Below are 12,476 nucleotides of genomic sequence, written 5' to 3'. Positions count from 1 at the left end.
GCATTTTCTAGGTGTCAGGTATATGACAATCTCAAAAATGAAATTGAAATAAGAATCACAAAGACTTCCAAAACAATGGAGAAGTTTAAAAAAAGATCTTATTTAAAAGATTACTTTATTTAGAAAAGCTAAGCAATTCAGAAAGCATCTGTAAGATGCCTTTATACTTGCAGTCAATATTACTTTCTTTAGTCATACAATAAACCACTGTTAATCACGCTGTCAGCAAACTGCTTCAGTATTAATCAGAGAATGCTTTACTCAAAATTTACACTAACAAAACAAGATGAACATCTATCTCAATTACACATCCTTCTCTCAAAAGTATTAACAGTGAGCAGAACCCTTGATGCGTTCTTCTCCTCTGTGCTGAGGAAGATCCAGATCTGTTTGTCTCTAACAATGAAGCCACTGACAGATGTCTATCACTATTAAAATAATATATAACACAATTTCAAGTTTTGTGAGAGAAACCAGAGAATATCCTTGCTTTGCACTACTCAGCACTATCTGCTTTTCCACAAAAAACTGCTTATAAAGAAATAATCTAAACAAGTATTAAAAAATGCATGCAACTTGAATGTTAATGTTCTCCTGTATGCATATTAGAGAGCAACATATACAGAATTCATTTCCTCATGCTTAACAATCTTTATGGGAAATAAGGCATAAAACCTCCCAATCTAAATTCCATGGAAATATAACAGAAAACCAGCAAATACCAGGTATACAAAATACCAGCTTAACTCTTCACCAATCTATTAAAATGGTACTCCCTTTGCCTTTGTTGGAGGCAAGTGCACACAAACAAGCAGGCTTTCATGCTGCCATTTTTTCCAAGATGTTACTTCAAAATTTCTGAAAAGTCAGTTAAGACTTTGCTGTGCATAATTTTGTAACACAATTTTAATTGACCAGCAGATCTCAAAACCCAGCCCATGACAGCTCCACTCAACCAAGCTTCACAACATAGCGTAGGAGCAGTCACAGAAAGGGCATCTCTGCTATCAACTTCATGCCCCCAGCTTGGTGCAGCACTGGATGAAAATGCCAAGCACAACACTCAGAGGGAAAACTCGGCAGCCCTCTCCAACTTTCATTTCAAAGGGACAAATAGGAAGGCAAGGACCATACAACAGCTGCCACTCAATGAAGAGTTTACCATTAACAATGAGGTCATGGCAGAAGATAAGTGCTCTTCAATTTTTGAGTTAATTCTGGCTATTGATCTGTATAATTTTCACTTCTATTTTACTGCCCAGCTAGAATGTGCCTCTCTCAAAAATAAAATTCACAAGCCTTTTCCCAAAGGTATTTTTACCAAACTCATGTTCACCAATGACATACATGTCTGAGATCTTCAATGCATTGGAAAATGCTGCCCTTTTTTTTGTAGTTAATAAGGCTGTTTTCTAATATCTAATGTAACACTGACAGAAGAATGCATGACCATTCCACCAAGTAACTACAGCAAGATCTTTCTGAAGAGGAAACCACAAAGGATAACTATGACATATACACAGATCATTGCTTCAGACACAACACAAAGCCTCTTTCCTGTTCAGTACGAATCCATTGTTAAAGCACTATGCATTTAAATTAAGTATGAAAACCTTACTGCTTTTGAATATGGTTTCTTCTACATAGACCATAGTTGGTCAGTATAAAATCATCAATGATGATTGATTCAGTTCTGGGACAGACAACAAAAATCAAGGCTGAAAACCCAATCTTTAAATACCTCTATCTGTGGGAAACAGGAATATTTAGACATACTGCAAATCAGCTGACAAACTGCTGATCTCTTTTATACGTATCTAGTACCTCTATGATCCTCTATCCCTATTATGTTTAAGACAACTCCTCTCCTTTTCCTCTCAGCTGGTATGTATTGATTGATTTATAATCATTAGTGGCAACTTGCCCATTTTTAGGAAGAAAAATGCACAGGAAGCCTGTGCAGCTTTAGAAGTTAATGAAGGAAATCAAGTGCCTCACCATGTAACACAAATCTGAACTTTTTGTGACATGTTGTATGTTACTCTCTACATATTCTAGGCAGTAAATTAACTAGAATTGAATGTAATGCTGACATTTGTCACCTTTCTTTAAGGCATCTCTCAATTCTATCCCTTGATATTTGCCATCACCATTTCACAGTAACTATTTGATTGTTTTGATTTGTTCTGATGTGTCCTTTTTTAAGTTCTAAATATGTGGTCATAATCTGATTATAACTTAACTTACCCTAGAGATCATGAAGAGATGTTTGCTTTAATAGGGCAAACTTGAGGCATCAAAAGAGTGAAAAAAAACATTTTTAATTAAGCACACAATACTTACACAGAGACTACGTTATACTGGTCATTTTTTTCCCCTAAATAATTTCTTTCAGCTTGCAAGCAAAAAAAAAACCCCAACACCCTCAACCTCTGGATTATTGTATGTGAGTCAACTACATGTATTTTATTTATTTTAATGGGGCTAATTAATAATGAAAAATAGCTCTTGCTATCGGGATTGCTGAAAACAAATTTATGACAAGTAAAGTTTGCTACAGGGCAGCTGGACTGTATTTAGAGCTATTGTGTACATTCACTGATTTCCACCACACATTTATAAAAATAAATGAGACATTTGTTAAGCAAAACTGTTTATAAAGGCATGATGCTTGCAGCTTTCTGCTCCAGCAGATCTACAATGTTTATCGCAGAAAATAGCTTTCCATTACTTTACTTAGAGATACCTTTGCAACCACAGTCAGATTTTTATCTGCTTTGAAAAAGTGTGTCTTTAAGCTTTATCAGGATGCTTGCAAGTTCTGTTCCTTAACTCAAGATGGCCTAAGACACCTGAATAAATTACTTCTAAACTAAAGCTTTAAAAATTACATTGAGAGCTATTTTATCTGACTAAAAGCAGAAGGAGGTGTTAAGCACGCAAGCAAAAGGTTACAACTAGTCTTACTGAACCTTAGGAAACACATTTCTATTTATTTCTGTTACATTTTGAAGAACTATAGTAATGCATGCAGCCTGGCCAAATATAGCCCACGCTAAAAGCTTTCCATTTTTGAACTTTTTGCTTCTTGCCTGAATTCTCAATCTTAGCATTACAGTAACTGTGTATTCTTGTGTTCTTGCACACTTTGCCTAAAATTTTTGCAATAGCCTGTCACAGTCTACGCTAATGTGTTTCTCTAAGGTTTTATAAAGTAAAAGCATGCATGAATATCAAAGACCACACTGTAAATGATCGTTTCTAATCTTAGACATGTATCAATTATTCAGTAGCTTGTTCTCCTTGTGCTTTATCGTATAGACATCACCATGGCAACACTATTCTTCACTTCCTAGCCTTAATCGGTGAATCTGTAAACTAATATTAGATTTAGCTGTTGGATTACTTGACATTCTACTTATTACACCATGAACAGAGGACACATCTCTCTTATTACAACATGAATCATATACAGTTTCCAAGATATCCACTAACTTTCATTTGCTCAGCAATATTGAGGTGGTTACTTTTCTAACAGCTAGCTAGGTTCATCTTTTACCGCTAAATATAAATATGTAGCTTTGAATTACCACCTGCAAAATTCAAGTGGAATTCAATGTCTGGATGACACAGCTGTCCTAAGGTCCTTATACAAATTGGGGAACGGTCCACCTATCAAAACCTATCACTTTTAAAATCACTATTAAGCTCTAGAACTAAATCCCATGTTTTCAGCATATACCCTAATTTAAAAATGTCTTCATACCTGACAGTTACCTTGGTACTTTGCAACTTATCCTTGAATGTTTTCCAGAATTATTACACATATCATTTTCCATCTTCTCCAAATCAATGCACCTATTCCTAGAGTTCTTGGCCCAGCTATTTGTCCTTCCCAGTGAGGTTCTTGCTGTCTAATTTCTCTCTTCTAATTTACTTTTTTTTTTCCTGTGTTTCTTCAGTACTTTTGATCCTTTTAATTCTTACTTCCTTTTACTGTTCCATCACAATTGTACTTCCTTTCCCCTGGGGTTTGTGAGGATTGTTTATGGACCTTATTAATAAAAAAGTGATATCTTTAATGTATTAATGCTGCATCATTCCTTCCCTCAACTTGCAAAGCAAAACAGCAAGTATTTCCTGTTTGCCCCACACTCAACACTTGCTTTTTCACAAAGGTGTTCAATTTGTGATATCTCTACCAGAGTCTCCAGCAAGCACTGATTCAAGTTGTGCTTTTGAGAATATAATTATGATCCTGCCAGCAATTTCTAGGGTTTCTTTAATATGTAGAAATCTAAGTATAGCATTACCAGCACAGAAACACTGCTATACACAAAGAACAACTGACCCTTCCTATCAAGTCCTTAACATTGCTCCCTCATTATTCTTTGTTAAAATAATGAACTGCGTGTTATTACCTTTAAACACTTATTATCTTCACCATAGTTAAAAGGAGAAAAAAAAAAAAAGGCAGAATTCACTTTTCTGAAGGAGCTATACAAAAAAAAAAAAAAAATCAGACATTTCAGAGTCTTGCAGTAGGATGGATATTACCTAGATAGAAAAACTGTTAGTGGTTTTATGCTTGGCTGAGACCCCAGTGTTCTTTATAGTCCTGCAAGCCTTGGTAAGCCTTCCCTTCAGGTCTAGCATGATCATCAGCTGACTCCTACTGCCTCTTTGAAGTAGCAATTTTCAACCTTGTACTGAGCTCCTGTCAGTAGTCCTGTAACAGAGCTGAGCAAGTTACAATGGTTTCCTTGTGCTGCTCTTTCCTCCTAAATCTTCACTTGTGTCCCTCAGAGGTCCACCTTCTTCCCATCCAGCTTAACATACATGAAGATAGTAAGTTGTGAAGCATATTGAATCAGAATTTTATTAATATTTTCATGTCCAAGAACACAAAAGAAGATAGCATAGCTGACTGAAGCTGCCTCTTCCAGGCAAAGAGATGTACTTCAAGGTCAGCATCAAGGCCTTGTGCACTACCTCCATATTGTATTTTGAGTCAGCCCCAGAGATGTATGCACAATACACACAATTAGCCATACTTCTCCATATGTAGATATAAAACTACCAGCCTTCAGTAAATTGCACTTCTTTCAGACAACAGAACCTGCTTCACCAGCAACTGAGGGCACTAGGATTACACTTAAATACTGCTCAGCTGAGCACACTGCAACTCTTGGTTCAGCTTCTTTGCTTTTACTCAAACCCTGGCAGAGTCTCTGATTTTCACTGGTCTCCTCACAGTTCACTGAGGACTGCATGACTCTGACCACCTTCCACACGAGGCAAAACTTTCAGTCTTGATTACGTTTCTTCATTAATACATTAGATAGCACATTCACTAAATGACCTCAGGAGCCAATTCTTACCCCTCACATACAAACCATGCAATAGATAGACTACAACAGCATCAGTGATGAAGCATAGCACTCCTAGATCACAGTACAATTTGTAACTATTTCAACAAGGAAAAAACCCCAGTGCTTTGCTATGACTACAACAGTTTGAAGAGACCATCTCAGAGCCAGTCAAGCTCACCTGACAAGCAGCACAAAGCTAACTGCTGCAACAGGCAGATTGTACGGCAGGGTACTAGAGGCTGCTACACTAACCCCAACACCTTGCCGCCATTACAGTGCCCATGGGAGATGCTTCAGAAGTGGTATCAGAGGAGAAAAAGCAACAGATACAAATGTGAGAATGCCTGCTACAACACTTTTGTGGAAATACTGCTGGAAGTTTACCAATAGAACTAAATTAGTACTTTGTGCATGTGCTGTCCTCTCCACGTGAATGCAATGGGCAACTCGTACGTTTGCATCTGCTCTCAACATTTGGTACCAGTCATAAGATGGATACTAGTTAGATGAGAAAGTTTTCTTCCATAAACTTCAGTCACTTTCCTAAATACAAGCTACAAACAACTCTATAAATAAGGTATAATTGAAATACACACTGCATTAAGTTTTTATTTAAGTTTTTATGGCATAAAATTAAGACAATAATGTTTCAGAGCTTCATCTTGGAATTGTTTAGACTCCTGTTCTAACTTTAATGCAACAAAAGAATGGTATAAGCCTATCCACAGAAATTATACTTACTAATTAAATTATAGTGGTAAAGTATTTATTCAAGTAAATAGCAGGCTTTTTTTAATATAAAAGCCTAACCTCAGGAACTAAGAATACTAACAAATTTATTCTAGAAATACAGAAAAATATCAGCATCTTGAAATGATACCCTGTTACAAAACTTAGATCAAATTATTTTTAAAAATACAGCAAAATACATCTTTAGAAAAGTAAATGTTGATTTAAAGTAACAGCAAATAAAATAAACTGCTACTGAAAAATCTTTCCTTGAAAGAAAACTCGAGTATTTTGACATTGTTATGTAAAACATTCTATGTTTGTAATCTTTCACTTTGGCCACATGCTAAATCTCAACAATCTCTTTATTTAGGTAGTTGAAGTGCTACAATGAATATTAAACAAGACTATACTGGAAAGGGTCATTTTCCCATCTAATGTATTTTTCCATCTAACCAGCAACAAAATCCATAGGTCTTTCTGAATCATATGTAGCATGATGAAGACTCATTATTAGCATTCTTTTGTTCAAATTGTAAAGCAATAAGTCTACAGCTGATATTCAGAAGTGTGAGGTCAAAAAAAGCCAGCTAGAGTGGATTTGTTTTCACTCATTAAAAAAATCTAGATTAACAAACCACCCACCTTTCCCTCCCACCACAATCTGCACTATACACATTAACATACAAACAGTTTTAAAGTCCTATAAACTGAAAACAGAAAAGCCAGATAGTTACTGAATGTAGTACCTGGTTCCTGGTTCCAACTGCAAAGACTAGATGAAAGTTAAAATAAAGTAGTTCAAACCTAATTAAAAATAGTAACACTATCTATTCAAAGATAGATATGTCTACACTCCAAATTTTATGATGGTTTTTGATCTAAAAGATTACTTGTCATAATAGACTGGATCTGGCCCACATTGCTATTGAAGCTTAAATACACTCAGTGATGTTGAGTGGGATTGCCCCTTCCAGCAGCAGCAAGCATACAGACTAATGTAACAGAACTACAATATAGCAGCCTATATCTTAAAAGTTCAATTAATGATGTTCCTAGTATCATTAAAAGAATATAAGGCCATAAAATTTCTGACCTTAATATTTTTCCTCAAGATATTTCTAAGGACTTTTTTCAGAAATTAATAAGATTTTGTAACTCTGAAATACTGTAACAGTTTTACAACCTCTGACAAGGCACCAGGGGCTTGATTCAGTTGCTCACAGTTGCTGCAGCAAATCCTAGTCTCCAGGTGTTGAGGAGAATATATATCTCACTGGTGAAGCTGCAGTTATCCTTTGCATGTTCTTGTTTGGGACAGAACATCAACTTAAGCCTCTTAAATCTCTCATGTTATTAACGCAATGCATGAGGCCAGAATGCACAGAGTGTTCCAATATGACCATAATGGTTTTTCATTTTGGGGATCTCCTTGCAGTGGCACAATGAACAGTTCATAACTGATTTGCTAAAAAATTTTAAGCCATCAGAATTAATGCTGGCAGAGAAATGCACAGTGTATCTGCAATGTTGGGTTAGACCTGGGCACGCTCACTTTACAACCCTTCATAAAAAAAAAAAGAATCAAACAAAAGAAAAGAATTGTGTCATTGATCTACATGCAAAATGCCAATAACAGTGAATCAAATGTCATTGTGCAAAATAGAGAAAATGTAACTTAGCAGAAGATTTCAGCAAGAAGCCTTGAAAGGTCAACACAGATTCAATGCAACTGCTTACAACACTGATTTCACAGGCAAATACACAGCTAAAGCACGTCCTTTGTGTCACTACTCTTCTGTCCTTAGAACAGCTTTCCAGTCCTCAGTGATGTGCTTCTGCTTTGATCTCAAGCAGGTGTGTAGACCAGAAAGACACTAGCAGTGCTGACAACTCTGAGGGTAACACACTAGAACATCACTCACTTTCACCCTACTGTTTGTTTGTACTGGACCTCTGATACTTACAAGCAACTCATACTTCAACAAAAATCATAGGAATCACTGAGCAATCAGTGACCCAAAAAGCAGCGTTAACCTTTTTTAAGCCTGATAAATGCAAGAAAGCTTAAGTTGCAAATTAAAATTGTATATCTCACAAATACTTCTGTGAAGCATACTGAAGAATACTTCAAAAGAGCAAATATTGGAAATAAATTAATACTTTCTCTGCTAGTCTGTATACAGCTTAAAACACAACATCTGTGTCTGCTACCAGCAGATATGTGTGGTATCATGTTGAGTTGCAGCAGGATGAAACTTTAAGAGTTTTTTCTCAGAAACAAAGATCTCAGGTACATAATGAAATGAAGCTGGTATTTGTTCTAGCTAGGCTCCAGCTCCAGCACTAATATCTGCTTTGTACTATGGAGTGATTTATGACATCTGGAATGATGCACATCCCTCCCGCCCAAAACAGGCACAACTCTGCACTCCTCTCAATCCAGTCATTACTTCCGATGTGCAAGTGACAGAGGTTACTGAGATGTCCTCCTTCTAAATGAAGGCTTATAAGAAAACATAGAAACATGCTTCAAAAACAGCAATGTGGGTTTGTCACCCCTCTCTGCCAACAGCATCCTGCAGTGCGGAAGCTGAAAGCAAGAACACTTTGCCCACCCCCACCCTTAAAAATTTAACTCTAAGCTTCATTAATCACAGAGTTCCCACTGAAAGAAACACAGGAGCTATCAAAATTGCTCATACGAGTCCTTCATCTCATGCAGCATGCTGTCTGCTCATTAGCCTGTAGCAGATGGTTTAACAGAAGGTGCAAGAAATTTGTCAGTGGACAATTCTGGATTGGAAAACTGGTTTTTCAGTTGTTCTATCTAGTTTACTTAAATTTTGAAGTGCAATGACTTAGACAAGAAAGGATTTCAAAAACACTGAAGTAATGTATATATTGTGTGCATATATTACATTTAAGTATCTAATATTTTCTTGCAGAAATACCAACATGTTCTCATTGCTCAGGTATTATTTTCAGTTAATTATATGAATTACTGACACACTATTGAAAAAGAACCTCTTGCATACTGAGGTTTTTTTGACATCATTACACAGTCTTTACTCTTCCATCAAAAGGGTAGACAGAACAATTTTTTTTCCTCATAAAGGCTAGTATTCTGCATATAGTTCTAAGTGGAAAAAGCTAAAATGTGCCTATCTTCTCAATCTTGCTTATATGGAAGCTTTTCCAAAGCTTATTTGTCATTGTTGCCAGTCTCCAACTTCTAATTCTGCTCTCTTTCTGGATACCAAATGTCTCTACATAAACAGAGCTCTTCCTCACCACTAATTCATAAGCTTAAGAAAAAAATAATTTCAGGGCCTACCTTACCTATTAAGCCATCAACACAAAGGAATATTTACTCTTATGTCTCAATGGTACATACATATTTTATGTCTTTTGTTAAAGTAGATCCTAATATATGTCAACACTGAATTTCACACATTATAAACTCAATCAGAATCTTCTGTAATTTCCAGGAAGCAAAGTAACCTGCAAGTCTGCAAGTGTACAGATGTTAATATTTCACTCAGCACAGTATCACAGTTATCTACCAATAGACAGCAGTTTAACACTGCCTTTTGCACTCTTTATCAAACCTATTTTTATGATACAATAAAATGCTAATCTATAATTTTAACCTACTATAACTGCTACTGTAATAATTTGACAGCCCCACAAACTGTATATAAGGAACTATCTGCCAATACCTGCTCAAATGTGGCTTATGTGGCATACTAAGGATATATCTATTCTTCCTCATCTCTTGGGGGAAAAAACCCCAAAACAATCAACCTATGCAATTTATTTAAGTGTTTGAAAACAAAAGAAATCCATCTGAGCCTCCTCTCCTTCACTTTTGAACAACAGCATAAATTAGAAGCAGTCTTAATATTACAGATTGCTTCAGACATCATTTGCATATTGTGGTTTTTCAGATGGATTCAGTGGCCTAAGTACCATCAGACTTTCATCACTCACAAATTGTTCTAGAGTCCTGGAGGCAGCATGTGGATACTCCCAAGGGATAGGGAACATAATCACATTGTTCAAAGAATGGAGACTCATTTGGAAATAGCAGGACCTTAGATACTGCTACCATATACCTCAAAGCGAGGTATTAGCATTTGAATTGCTAGACCAGAATTATTAACGGAAAAAAGACTCCACAGCAATGTGTACAGGGCAGAAGAAAGAAAGTAGTGATAGGAAACAGCACAGAAATTTCTTTAAAGACGACAAACAGAAGGCAGCTACAGCAACCATCCCTTCCCACAGTGTATTTCCCTCCACTAATAACTTTGACCAAAGGAACTACAGGAATCTTAGTCTTTTCCACTTCTCTAATTAACAATGCATTTTTAAAAAATCCACTAAACTCTTTTGATAAGCTTATAAATTTAAATTGTAAATTCACTCATCAAATTCAGTGGAAAGCTGGCAAAACCCAATCATGTCATCATATTAAATACCCATATTTACATAGAACTTTGTGCACTGTTCAATCTGTCAGACATAAGAACATGATCTATGACTGTTCCTTTTGGCTGCATATTTGTGTAAATTGCAATTGTGCAAGGAAACGTAAGATGCTATTCAAAAATTCGGCTTGACATCAAACAGAATAATGCAGACTCTTTTGAAGAAGATATTCAAATTAGTAGATGCAGAGTTATATACTGTACTTCAGCCAGGACATGGCTGATTGTCAAAAGGCTTTACCTGACCTCATTTATCATCTGCAAATGGTGACTTCTCCCCCTTCATCCTTTATTATGTTCTTCATTCGGCCCATCTCTATCTAAGCCTCCCTCCCTCTACTGCCTTCACATAATCAATTTCTTTTCCTTAATTTAGAAATTACGCTTATTTTTGCAGTCTTTGATTTCCTTTTCATGTCTCTTTCCTGAGATTTCACTTCTCATCTCCTGTTTATACAGTAAGACCAAACTGTACAACATATAGCATGTCAACACAAATAACACACTTCTGAGTGCTGCAAGGTTTAATTGTGACTAATTATTACTGACAGAAAACAGTTTTCTCTTAGTTTTTCTACAATTAAAAGAAACAGGATATTGATCATCTTTTGTTATGGGATGGTTTTGTATTTTCATGGTATGGATTAATTTCAAGATGACTTCTGTAACATGACTTCAGACAAGATTGCTAAATGACAATGCAAATGCCCAGAAGTGAAGTGGCATTTCATAAAACTCATCCCTACTTAAACTGAGTCAAACATTGTGCTAGAGTGTGTGACTCCACAAGTATTTTTAATAGGAGGAGCAGGAGCTTTAGATTTGCAGTATATGTTAAAGCTACTGTTTCGGAAAGAGGCACCAATCCCCTAGGCGTGACTCTGCACTCCTTGTACAAATTCTCGCTAAGATATTCAGATTATTAAACTGTAAGGATAGACACTCATCAAAACATCATGACTGAATAAACTATAGCTACTATTACTTTCAGAACTTCCAAAGTATCCTTGAAAACTAAGGGGTTTTTTTTTAAGTGTGTCTGATATTTTATTAAAAATAAGCCAGTATTTTTAGGAGTATCTTGTTGATACTAGGCATTCAAAGAGATATTATCCGGGTTCAGCAAAGGTTATAAACTTCTCATCCACAAACTATTCTCTTCTTTGAGATATATCTCCTTAAGGAGAACATCAGAATCCCAAATGCTGGAGAATAATTAAAATGCAGATTTCAGGTCTGCTTTGCTAAAGCTAAGAAGCTTATGTGGTCACGAGGTCTGCAAACATCTCTCTCTTCCCCTGCTAATAGTTTTTTAACTGCTTGGCAGATATTACTGATTTTTAACAGGATAGCAACCTCAAAGGTAGTTCGATTACAACATGCTTTATGGAAACAGATGGCCAAGTGAAGAATGAGCTTCTGATGAACAGCTCCAATAAATGTCCTGAATGAGATAAAAACTGGTATATGGATTCATATCATATTACACATTAGCAGAGCACACATGGAAAGAAACTTTACTATGCCTTCAACCCAGTACACACATGGATCATAATCATCAGAGGAACCATAAGAGAAATATTTGAAAGAAAATGAGGTTTACTAGCTCCAGACCTCATGGGAGGATAGGCTTGCTGCCAACAATGATCACAGTTAATCAGTTGATAAAAGAAATATGAAAATATAAAATGAAATATGCAGATTATGTTATTTTCTCTTTAATTCTAAACCATCTAACAAAGACTATCTGATGTTGTAAAAAAAACCTCTCTCTCAGAATAGGCATTGAGCAATGCATACAACTTTTTATATATATAAAATGCAGAATTTTAAGGTACTGAAAAATTCTTAATAACTGGCTTGAAAGTGCATCTATAGACCA

This window comes from Colius striatus, chromosome 1 (assembly GCF_028858725.1).
Source record: "Colius striatus isolate bColStr4 chromosome 1, bColStr4.1.hap1, whole genome shotgun sequence".
Taxonomy (NCBI): Eukaryota; Metazoa; Chordata; class Aves; order Coliiformes; family Coliidae; genus Colius; species Colius striatus.
This window is presented reverse-complemented; position numbering follows the sequence as displayed.